This window comes from Camelus ferus, chromosome 3 (assembly GCF_009834535.1).
Source record: "Camelus ferus isolate YT-003-E chromosome 3, BCGSAC_Cfer_1.0, whole genome shotgun sequence".
NCBI classification, from domain to species: Eukaryota; Metazoa; Chordata; class Mammalia; order Artiodactyla; family Camelidae; genus Camelus; species Camelus ferus.
Genome location: NC_045698.1, coordinates 33,662,434 through 33,675,744, shown reverse-complemented (window position 1 = coordinate 33,675,744; position 13,311 = coordinate 33,662,434). Strand labels below are relative to the sequence as shown.

The window sequence follows — 13,311 nt, the reverse complement described above, 5'->3', positions numbered from 1 at the left end:
ATTCCATTTCCCCAACTTAGCAAGCTGCAATCAAAAGAACAACAAAACTAAATTAAATTTAAAACATAGTAGCACACACATGTGCACACATTGCCATAGGACAGTAAAAGCAAATTGGAGTTTTCCTTATGTTCTTGTTTTTGCCAATTATACAATATGTCCTGAAATCACCAAATTTAGTCTGCAGGAACCTGTGAGACTGCATAATCATTCACTGATAGTAGAAAATTTAAATAAAAGTCAGTAAGTACAAAAAAGTAATAAATAAGAGTGTGGTCAATTTGTTATGTTCAAGTCACAGGACTTTTCTGCAATTTTCAATGCAGTATGAAATTTGCTACTGCCACAGTAGAACTGCCAGGGACTCAATAGAAAGCAACACATATGCATAGCTAAAGACATTTATTTAATAAAGTAATTTAGAATTTTCATTAGAGTCTGGCTTCTTTGGGAACAAATGTATGCAGTGAGGTCATCCTGTCTAGACAAAGTCTATTTAATTTTCTTACCCCAAATCAAACAAATTACTTATCTATAGATCTAGGCTTACTCTACAATATCCAATATGGTTACTTGCACCTGGGTGTTTTGACTCCTGCAGGACCACATAATTTAGCTTCATTTATACCTCGTTTCCAGGATGGCCTTCTAGCCCAAAGGTTATCCAGAAATTTTACTTACTTCTGATAATCTAATCCTTGTCAATCAGTTGATAATTTTTGTTTGCTACCTGTGTTGAGATATCTTGTTACTTTTGAATAATAATAACTAATTGAAATTTATGCAATTTAAAAATAATATGGGGGTTTGAATGGTGAGACATATTTATAATTATAAAATATTAATTCAGTTAACAAGTATTTTGATTAGGTATCTAAGTCTCATGGAATAATGGTGAGTAGGGTTGGGCTGCAAAACTACTTAAAAAGGAATGAAGACTACTAATTAAAAAATTTCATATATTGCATAGATATTTTATTGATTACAATTTATTTATGTAAAATAAGTTAGTATACTAAAATTATACTAATTCCTGCTAATATCTGAAATTGTCGATCCTAGCTCTTGATACGTTTTATTGTAGCCAAGAAGTTTCAAATTTTCTCTTTATATGGAATAATTATGGCAGGTTTTTGTCCACACATAAAACTGCTGTCATAATTTGTACACCGTAGTAGAAGAATTTAATTTTAGGAATAAATTTTTCTAAAACTTCACTTTTTTTATATACTCAAAAACAAGTTTTTCTCAAGGAAACAATGATTCTTCTTTCTCATGATGATTTTGGCCACAGGTTTGTCTTATCCACTTCATTGTTTTGTTTGCTGTTGTTTTGAGTTCTGTGTATGATGTTATAGTCTGATAATCCTGAGGTGTTAGCTTCTTCCTACCTAGAATTATTACATGCAGTAATTTTTTTCCTATTTTTCTTGTCATATTTTCAAGGTGCATCCCTTCAGGGGGCTCATGTTACTGAGAAACAGCCAGATTTCAACATTCTTAGGACTTTTGATACACACTGTACTTGATGTTTTGGGGTCCTTCTTAGCAAAAGCATATGCATACATTTAACTTTGCTGATTTTGTTTTGTTCAGTTTGATGTCAGACGTAATTACAGTTATTATTGAAGTTTAATATTTGGGATCCTGCATTTTTGTTGGTAGTTTTTCTGGTGGAAGAAGGGAAGGATGATGAATGGTAGGATCATGCCTAAATGTTGTCTGAACTTACCTAATTTTATTTTATTTTTTTTAACATTTTTTATTGAGTTATAGTCATTTTACAATGTTGTGTCAAATTCCAGTGTCGAGCACAATTTTTCAGTTATACATAAACATACATATATTCATTGTCACTTTTTTTTCGCTGTGACCTACCACAAGATCTTGTGTATATTTCCCTGTGATATACAGTATAATCTTGTTTATCTATTCTGCATATGCCTGCCAGTATCTACAAATTTTGAAATCCCATTCTGTCCCTTCCTACCCCTCTTCCCCTTGGCAACCTCAAGTTTGTATTCTATGTCTATGAGTCTGTTTCTGTTTTGTATTTATCTTCTCTCTCTCTTTTTTTTTTTTTTTTTTTTAGATTCCACATATGAGCGATCTCATATAGTGTTTTTCTTTCTCTTTCTGGCTTCACTTAGAATGACATTCTCCAGGAGCATCCATGTTGCTGCAAATGGCAGTCAGTTTTTATGGCTGAATAGTATTCCATTATATAAATATACCACCTCTTCTTTATCTAGTCAGCTGTTGATAGACATTTAGGCTGTTTCCGTGTCTTGGCTATTGTAAATAGTGCTGCTGTGAACATTGGGGTGCAGGTGTCATCCTGAAGTAGGATTCCTTCTGGATATATGCCCAGGAGCAGGATTCCTGGGTCATATGGTAAGTCTATTCCTAGTCTTTTGAGGAATCTCCATACTGTTTTCCACAGTGGCTGCACCAAACTACATTCCCACCAGCAGTGTAAGAGGGTTCCCTTTTCTCCACAGCCTCTCCAGCATTTGTCATTTGTGGATTTTTGAATGACAGCCATTCTGACTGGTGTGAGGTGATACCTCATTGTAGTTTTGATTTGCATTTCTCCGATAATTAATGATATTGAGCATTTTTTCATGTGCCTATTGATCATTTTGTATGTCTTCCTTGGAGAATTGCTTGTTTAGATCTTCTCCCATTTTTAGATTGGGTTGTTTGTCTTTTTCTTATTAAGTCATATGAGCTGCTTATATTCTGGAGATCAAGCCTTTGTTGGTTTCATTTGCAAAAATTTTCTCCCATTCCATAGGTTGTCATTTTGCTTTACTTCTGGTTTCCTTTGCTGTGCAGAAGCTTGTAAGTTTTATTAGGTCCCATTTGTTTATTCTTGCTTTTATTTCTATTGCTTGGGTAGACTGCCCTAGGAGAACATTTTTGAGATGTATGTGAGATAATGTTTTGCCTTTGTTTTCTTCTAGGCGGTTTATTGTATCTTGTCTTATGTTTAAGTCTTTGATCCATTTTGAGTTTATTTTTGTGTATGGTGTAAGGGAGTGTTCTAGCTTCATTGCTTTCTTTCCATGCTGCTGTCCAGTTTTCCCAACACCATTTGCTGAAGAGACTGTCTTTATTCCATTGTATATTCTTGCCTCCTTTGTCGAAGATGAGTTGACCAAAAGTTTGTGGGTTCATTTCTGGGCTCTCTATTCTGTTCCATTGGTCTATATGTCTGTTTTTGTACCAATACCATGCTGTTTTGATTACTGTAGCTCTATGGTATTATCTGAAGTCTGTGAGAGTTATTCCTCCAGCTTCTTTCTTTTTCTTCAGTAATGCTTTGGCAATTCTAGGTCTTTTGTGGTTTCGTATAAATTTTATTATGATTTTTTCTAGTTCTATGATTTTTTCTATGATTTCTAGTTCTGATTTTTTCTAGTTCTGTGATCACACCTAAACTTTGTCTGAACTTACCTAATTTTAAAAATCTCTACAGGCTCACCATATATTTGAATACTAGCTTTGAATGATAGTAGTATAACCAGAAAATTTCAATGTTATTGCCGAAGTGGGTATAAATATATTAGAAACTAAGATATACTCAGTTGTTAATTATGCTAGACTAAAAACTTTTCTAGTGTTTTTCATAATGAAATTCCTTACTTTAGTATTTTACACTAAAAAGTTACACTTAAATTATTATAACAATTTATAAGGCTTTATGAAACCCAAAATATTGATTATAAGATTATTATTTCAGTTTGTGGTGTTATCATGTAATTGAGATTTGTTGTGTTCAGAACAATTACACTTCATTTAGTATACTGTTAAATAATCCTCTGCTAAATAACATGTTTTTGCATCTCTAAAATTAAAATAAATTTTCAATATTTTAACAACAAGGCATATGATAATTGAGTCTTAGTTCTTTGTTCCTTAAGCATCGTGGCAATGGCAGGAATGCAGACTCATTTTGATAGTGTTAGCTTATTTATTCCAAAAGGGGGCAGCAAAAGCCTATATTATATAAATCTTCCTCTGTGTTCTGATGTTGTCTGATCACTGGTGGTTTTTGAGTAATTCATTTTTATTTTAAAGTCAGATATTCCTTTCCTCTACCCAAAATATTATGTGAAAGTAAATATCTGATAAATAAAAACAAGTTTATTGTGAAAAATATTTAGAAGAAAACTTTAAAAAACATGATTTTTACCTGAAGCAGGTACTTTAAGATGTCATAAGGAGAAAAGTCTCTTCATTGTTATGATTTTCTTTGTCTCACTCTTGTCAAATTCACTTAAAACCAGAATAAAATGGTTTTCTCTTTCATTTATTGTACATTCCTTTCATTGTAATATGTAATCACTGAAAAACATTTTATCTAATTGTACATAAAGCATTAACATGCTTCTACTCTAAAATGATTGTGGATTTTTAAAAAAGGAATATAATTTTAAACAAAATTTGGCACCAAAAATAAAGAAGACCTTTTGACTGAGAAACCACATATGATTTTAGAGAAACTTTGTTTAGGTGCATTAAATAACTGGTCTAATGATGATAATTTGAATTATGCTTCTGTGTGTTCATCTTCATTTTGTTGAGTTCCTCCTTAAAGAAAAATTCAGTCCTGAACTGGCACCAACAGAGAAAGCAGCTGACTGTTTTTTCCCTCCATGTTTATTTCTTTCACACATTTTTTTGGACTCAAATTTCTATTCTTTAGCCATTTGAAAAAATTGTCTTTTCATCTTATTATAGAGTAGTTGATCTTAAAAATAGTAAGCATGTATATAGATAGCTTTCAAGTCTTGGGGTTGAAACTAATGAAAAGTAAGAGGAGAGCTACAAAATATCTGAAAATGTCAGTTATACTTGACTTTCTGAGGAGCAACATGAATTTTACAGTCAATGACTAGTACTTTCAAGAGGGACAGAAGGAAATAAAGAGGGAAAAGGGAAAGTATCAATGGTTACTCTTCATAACAGTGCCATTCTGGGCAGCTGTCCATGGTGGTGTTAATGAAATGACACATTTCTCGCCTATTAACTCGTTCTATTGTTGATTTAATTTTTCATTTGATACCTTCACAAATTTTTAGCACCATCTTATCTTTCATTAATAACTATATTCTAGATGAACAACAAGGACCTACTATATAGCACAGGGAATTATATTCAATATCTTATAATAATCTATAATGGAAAATAATCTGAAAAAGAACATCTATGTATCTATCTATATATATATATATATATATCTGTATAACTGAATCACTTTGCTGTACACTTGAAACTAACACAATGTTGTAAATCAACTATACTTCTTTAAAAAAAAAAAACCTATGTCCTTAGCCAAAATTTGGTAATAATATTTGTTAATGAAAGAGATAATCCATAGACTAAATACTTTATGTACTTAGTATTGCATGGAATGTGATAGCATAGTATCTAGCACACGCTAAACGCTCTGTATTAATATTGTTGTTGTTGTTATTCCTTTATCGCTATCATCTCTTTCCCAGGCATAGAAATTCACCTTCATAAGATATTCTTCAGAGTGTTTCTTAACAGTTGCGTCACATCAGCGGGAAAGAATGGGATGGATTACTGTGAGCTAGCAGGAGTTTTGTACAGCCTGAAGCACTGATAGCTGTGGACATTTACTGAGCACATGTTATATGATGGACACCATGCCAAGTACATTATGCAGATTTTATCACTTGGTCCACAAAAGAGAAAATGGAGGTCATGTGCTAGAGCGACTCCTTGTTATGACAGAAAAGTACGGATCACCAAAACTTTTAGGTCAGGAGGAGTTAGTTCAGTGCAAGATAAGGGAGTTGAATGTTCACTCCAGGCTCAGCTTTCTTGAGGCTGTCTCCTGGCCTGGTCCTCTCACTCCACGTCATGTGCTCAGTGCCTTATGGCTTTTTCCCTTGAAATATGTTCTTGGGAAAGGATCTAAGTTTAGCCCTTTAGTCTTCTACTGTAAATTTAAACTACTGTGTTGCTGTTGTCTTACTCTGCATTATTGAACTTACTTAGGGTGGTGGATTAAAAGTCTTGCCACCAGGAAAAGTGTTTTGATACTAATCAATAGATGGGAGATATATTGGGTGGTTTGGGGAGTGTGGTGGCAGCAGCAGCAAAGTATCCTTTCTGGATTTTCAAATCACAGCATACGTGCAAACACCTCTCAGGTAACGGACAGCCACAGTCCTGCACAGTCGCGCCAGCCGCCTAGTCTACAGTACATGCTTTTAATAAATTGTTGAATGGATAAGAAATACACGCCAGACATCTTACACACATTGTCTAATTTAATCCACAAAACAGTCCTATGAAGTAATTGTTCTTATATTTGTTTTTATAGCTGGGGAAAACTGAGGCAGAGAGGGTTGGGGTAACTTTCTCGAGGATGGTGGAAGGATGTTATGAACCTTATCCCTCTGGTTCCAGAGTCTAGTGCTCTCAGCCATGTCTTCCTTTTTCATTTTGTTTTCATAGTCTGTCTCTCTTTCTATTTCTCTTTGCCAAAGTTTCATCTATCCCTGGTACCCTCAAGTCTTTCTCTCTACATACTCTACCAAAGACATCATTTGATTCCTTGGTCACAATTACTAATTAGAGTGTATAAATTTGAATTTCTATATCAACTTGCTACTATACTTTCAAGTGTCTACCAGCATATCCACATGGATCTCCCAAACCTTCTTAACACCAAGTCCCAAACTGAATTTATCTTCCCTGCTAAGCCATTTCTTCCCTCATGTTAATTGCTTGAAAGCTTCAGCATCTTTCAACCTATTAAATATCAAATTTTAGGGTTGTCTATGGCTCAGTTATTCCTATCTGTTTAGTTACCAAATCTACCCCTTAAGTGCCTTTGTTTAAAAAAAATCAGGTTTATTGAGTTATAATGGACCCTTAAATATCTTTAAGCCCATCTCCTTTGTTCTCCTTTACCACTAAAATCTTTATGAAAATCTTCATCTGTGTCACCTAGACTATTGCATCACTCTTTTAATTGCTGTCGCTGACACTTATCTTACCTCTACTAATTCTTTTCCACAGTTCTGCCACCATTGTTATTCTTCCCCTAAATCATGATCTTGTAACTTACCTGTTTTAAAACAAGACATCAGCATCATTCCATTGTTTACCAGATAACTTCCTTTCATGGCATATAAGGCTTTCCACAGAAGCAGTGAGGTCCTCTGTTAGTATCATCTTCTGTCTCTTTTTCCATGTGTCCTACACTCCAGCCCCAACCTATTTCTCATTATTTCAGTACACTGCTCTTTCACATCTCTGGGCCCTTGCTCATAAGGTTTCCTGACTTTGAGTTGCCCTTTTCGTGGAAAATTAATTCATCTGTCTTGCCCTGTTGAAATTACCTGCCTTCCTTCCCTAATACCTTCAAGAAGAATTTGTGCAGTTTCTTGACATTGTTTTCCTTTAATTAACTACTTTTTGTTTTTAGAAATCTGATGCAAACAAAAATATCCCTAACGTGTAGGAAGTGAAGAAGCATAGTAATAAGATGAACTGTGAGGCCACCTAACAGCTTATGAACTAGTTACGACAATTCCATTGAAGCTACGTGGATGCACCTCCCACTGCCTCCATCCCGCCTGCCATTGAAGGTAAGTGCTGTGCTGAATTTAGGGTTTATGATTCTTTTGCATGTAAAAAAGTGCAACCAGGTGTGCATGTATCTTTAAGAATGTAATGGATGTATATTCTTTTTTTTTGCATGTTATTAAAATTGTATCATACTATATGTAGTCTTCTGCCAGTTTGTTTCAATGCTGTATTCCTAATATTCTTCTGTAGCATTGCCTGTAGACTGAGGATAATTTATTTTCACAATTGTATTGTATTCCATTGTGAGACAATTTTACATTTGTTTAGATATCTTCTTAAAGACGAATGCTTTGTTTTCTCAATTTTTAAATATTGTGTTGCTATGAGCACTCTTGAGCATTCCATGAATAAACATGGACAAGAGTCACTTTAGGGCATATACCTAGAGTTGGAATTATTGGGTGGTAGAATATATGCCTGTTCAACTTCAGAAGAAAAAGACAAGTTGCTTCCAAAATGTGTAAGTCCATTTGCACTCCTGTCAACAGCGGGCATTGACTCTTTATTGTAAGAGAATGTGTCCTCCTGATGTTCTCCAGTGAGCAGTGAACCATCAAAGTCAGGGACTGTATCTCAGATTCCTAGCGCAAAGGTTAGTACATGGTAGTTGCACAATGAATGTTAAATGATAAAATATACAATAGCTTAAGTACCAATTAAGACAAACATCAAGAAAATAAAGATGGGCAGTAAGAGCAAGAGAAGAAATTATTTCTTATTCAACTTAGGGAATGACTTCAATTTAGCCCTATATGTCCTTCCTATCTTCCACCCATGAAATAGTGCCAACACCATTCAGTCAGAACTAAAACCCGAATTTGTCTTTTCAGGAGGATTGTTAACACTTACTAATTTACATGGAAAATTTCTTCAGTATTGTGAATATTTTATACTATTTGTTGATACACTATTTTGATTTTTAGAGACTTTCTAAAATTCACATTGTCTTTAGAAAAAAAGATTCTGTTAAGTTTGTAGAAACCTTTTATATAAAAGTGTGCTTTTAAAATTTTCCTTTTATTCTGTTCCTTGATCATTTTGGTAAAGGAAACATTTAAAAAAGTATTCAGTGTTTGTAAAGATTTGCTTTCCACAAGTACACTTATGTACTAATATTAATATAATACTTTTCCTAAACTCCCTGTGAGTTAAAAGATCTCCGTAAAGTGGGAACAGACTTTAAATGTGGCTTTTTGAAGAGAGTATACCATTTTTCCTTTTATGGAGAAAGTGTTCCTGAGAATTTCCAGATTAGAGCCTAAATGTGAAAGTAAAGAGGTCAGCTCATTTTACCAAGTCTCACTGTGTCCTGCAGGATTTCATTTTCTTAAGACCTTCAATTCTTTTCATTTTCACTTGAAATTGTCTCTGATTATTATTTAAATAAATGTAAACATCAGCTTTTACTAAAGCTAATTGTGGAATTGAATCCTCCTCACATGGGGAATTTTTAATGTTTGCAGAGGCATTTTGTCAGCAGTTTTTGTGCTATTTAAAAGATCAGTGTCTAATGGGATTAAGTTGGATAATCAAATAACAAACTGAGATCTGGGTACATGGTTTGATGCCTGTGGAGTCCTTCCTTGATGAATATAAATGAAAAATGTCTCATGGTTAGGGGTAGAAGTCACCATGCCACTGTGCATGGCATTTCTGCTAAGTCAGCACCTTGGCATGAAATTGAGACCCAGACCCAGGGGTGGACTGATAAGAGAAGAAGAAACCTGACAGGATTTCATACTAGTGCAGTGGAAAATGTCATATGATCTTTTGAGCAACAAAAGAATATTGAAGAAATATTTGATATTGGGAGTATTGAAGAAAACCAACTAATGTAGACAATCGTGGCTAAAATCAGTTTTTAGTTTCTTAATAGTCTGTATCCTGGACCAACTCTTTGACCAACAATTTGCATAGCCTCTCCTTTAGAGCCTGCTTATTGTTCCTTAGAATGGAACAAAAATAAGTGTTCCCTCTGTTTATAGTTTCATGATCTATTTTACCCCAAGAATTCCTTCTTAGTGTTTGTATTTTCTCTAACAATGGTCATTGGGGTATTCACAATTTCTTCATTTTAATTAAAGTATAATTTAGCTTTAAACAATTTAAATTATGGGAAGTAAAACACTCACCTATTATCACCTGTCATGGTATAAATAAATATATTGATATAATCATATTTATGTATATTTATTTATTATATATTATCATATTTATGTATATATAATCATGTATATGTATATTATAAGTAATAATTGTATGAATAGTGGCAGAATGAACTTATAAATGTATTTTTTCAATGAACTTTATTTCAAGCTTATATTTTCACGTCTTAATATTTAAGGAAGTCCAACATATTCCATCTAGGAAACTGTTCACTAATTTAATCATTACTTTATTACTAGCCATTTGGTTTTATCCTTCCCTGATATGTCTTGTTTTTAACCTCACAGTTCTAAAGACATGATTTTTCATTGGTTTTATCTTATAGAAATTGTTTTAGGCAACATGGTGGCAGAGACAAAGATTTTCTCACAAGTGTTCTACCTCCTTGGAAACTGCTCTCATTCCCCTCAGGTCTCTTCCTCCTCCTCCTCACCTATAGGATCACTAACCACAAGTTCTTCAGTCTCCCTGGTTAAAAAGAAGCATATGGTAAATCACTCATGTTTTAAGATTAATCTAATGTGTAAACTGTATAGGAAAGTGTAAGGAATGGTTTTCTCATGAATTCTGTATGTTGTGCTGTCATGTTGGCTGAACTGTTCAAGAACAGCTGACTTTCCAATGCCCAGAAAAATAATTCTATACAGGAAACCTCACTCTTTCTCTTTGTCTGGTCAGAGCTCTGGTTCCTACAGTCTTTTCATAGAATGTACAAAACTTGACCTTAAAAATGAGCTGAAACCAATTTGTGACTGTTTGGCTCTTCTTGTAAGTTCTCCGTATCCTCATTGCACATCTTTTACATGTCACAACCAGATTCTAGCTCATCTATGTGTAATATGTCAGTTATATATGTGAAATATGATATGGAAGGTTATCTTTCTAGGATATAAAATCTATATGTAGTAAATAAAACTTGATGTATTTATTTCATGTTCGGTACTAAGCATTCATAGATGGTGCAATTTATTGAGAACTAGAGTATAATGTTTTATAAAGCATTTTAATGGTTTAGATGATTATGAATTTAGTATAAAATTTGCTGTGGGAATGTGTATAGTCTTGACCAGTCCATATACATTTTTACCGACTATAGTGTTGATTCATGATAAATTTTCATGTATTTTGAGTCTTTAAATGAATCCCTCTTACGGGAAAAAAAGAAAAATTGAATCTCTTTTTGGTATAACATAGTGCTCAAATCCCTAATGTCTCTGTTTAATGTTTGCTTTCGAAGCAATTAATTGGATACAAATTATTTCTTAATTAAAATATTGTCAAATAATTTATAAATACTTACATTTTTTTCTGGGCATATAGGTTGGCTTTATTTTTGAAAATATCTATTATGATTTTATTTTACAAATACAAATATTTCTAGTGGTTTTCTTTGCAGAAGAAACTTTACAAAATAAGTATGTTTGATTTATTATATTTGAGTTAAAGTGAATGTAGAGCTAAAGAGATTTTGCAGAATTAATTGTGTTTATTTAAGGGCTCTGCATACTCTTTCTCTCACTCTCTGTCTTTTGCTGCCTCCTCCATGCCCCCACCTTTCTGTACTTGTGTGTCATCTTTCCTCTCATTTTCTGGCTGATGGTCTAGTGAGACCAGGTATATTGCAAACTGAGCATCAGGGTGTGAAAAGATTAGGAAAAGAGCAGGAAGAGCAAACATAAGTTATGCTTTGGGCCTGCATTTTCAGGAAACCTTCATTAGTAATATAAAGATTGATAATTTAACCTAAGGTACAATTTACAAAACTTTCATCCAGGATATGGCCATGGCACCAATGTAAAATTGTGTAAGTATTAAAGAGAACAGATATAGATTTAGATCTATTTTTCTCATTTTCTTATCCATATACAATTCTATGGTAATAGATGCTAAAAGACTGGAACAAAGAAAGAAAGAAGGAATATGATGGATTTGAGGGATTAAATATTGTTGCAAATTCTTTGTCACCACACCCACTGGTAGGTGAGTCCAGATACTGCTCCTCTTGAATCTAACTTGGGCCTCTGGCTACTTTGGTGAATAAAGTATGGCAGGGGTGATATTGCACTGGTTCTGATACTAGAATTTAAAAAGAAAGATGGTTTTAATTTTCTGTTTCTTGAAATCTAGCTGCCATGCTGAGAGGAAGCCCAATTAGCAACAAGTAGTGGGGGCCATAAGTTGTAAAATCGAGGCCCTTTGCTCACAGCTCTGAGCTCCCAGCCTGCAGACAGAATCAACTTTCCAGGCAGGTGAGTGAGCCATCATGGAAGTACACCAGGTGAGTGGCCCCAGCTGACGCCACATGCAGCCAAAACGAGCTGTCCTTATCAAGCCCTGTTCATGTTACAAAATTATGAACAAATAAATGATCATATTTCAGCTGCTAAGGTTTTGGGTGTCTTGTTACACAACAACAGATAACTGAAACCATGGGAGATAATACTGTAGAGGGAGGTAATGCAGGCCTTTTAAAGCCACATTAGGAATTTCTGTTTCGGTCCAAATGGCAAAAGGAAGCCTTGACAGTGTCAAAGGATTGATTTGCTTTTTCAAAAGGTGATTGTCACTGCACTGTGATGAATGGATTGGAAACATCTTGGTGAAAGAATATGATTGGATCTACAGAGATCAGTTATGAGGCTATCTTAGTTGTTTAGGTGCGAGACTATATAAGTTTGAGTGCAGACAGTGGAGATGGTTGAAATAGGACAAAGTAGATGAGTTTAGCAAGTATATCAGTGGTGATGAAACTAAAGGGACTTGATTTTGTAGTGTTGATAATGCAATGATACTTTGTCGCTATTTTAGTCATCGTGTACTCTTCAGTTGGGTCTGAGTTCCCCAATTGTTTCTCTGAGATTAAGCTGAGGATAACTCTTGGTGGAGAGTCAGGGTGAAACAGAGTGGATTCTCATTGCCTGTAACAAAATTTAAACCAATACAGAGTGCATCATATCTCAGTCCAAATCCGACTTTCCTGTGGAGGGTAAGAGGAGAAGGACGGAGGAGGAAACATGGATTATTTTGACAGAAAGAAGCCATTACTCTGTGTGTATGAATGATGCTTGTAATCAAAACTTATGTGAATATATAGGATTCATGTTTTGACAATTAGATAAGAAGTTTCCCAGTAATCTAAATATGAGTGTATGAATATGAAGATGAAGGACATTCTGAGTAAACTCAGAAATAGTACATAATTGACAACTGTCATTCCAGATGTTTATTGGAACTTTTAGGTCATTTATTTGAGAAATCCATGCACTCATTCAACAAATATTTGTTGAATTTTCTACTATGTGCAAGGAACTGTGCTGGTCGAGTGTGTATGTGTCTCTTGGTACGGTGTGACATCCTGAATAAGATGATTCTTCATGACTTTCATGAATTTACAATCTGGTGAAGCAGATACAATATTTGATTTTAAAAATTTAAATAGCAAGACTGTACAAGCAAGATATATAAAAAATTCAGTTCAAATAAAATTATAATATAACTTGTATTTATCTG

The 13,311-nt window shown here is 34.1% G+C and overlaps 1 long non-coding RNA gene across 1 annotated transcript in view; it reads left to right on the top strand.

Moving 5' to 3' along the window:
• Positions 1-13,311, top strand: part of LOC116660989 — a 191,935-nt gene that overhangs the window by 163,813 nt on the left and 14,811 nt on the right. The window contains exons 5-7 of the long non-coding RNA XR_004316733.1: positions 7,472-7,634; positions 10,127-10,290; positions 11,929-12,050. This is a non-coding gene — a long non-coding RNA (uncharacterized LOC116660989). The remainder of the gene's footprint in view (positions 1-7,471; positions 7,635-10,126; positions 10,291-11,928; positions 12,051-13,311) is intronic.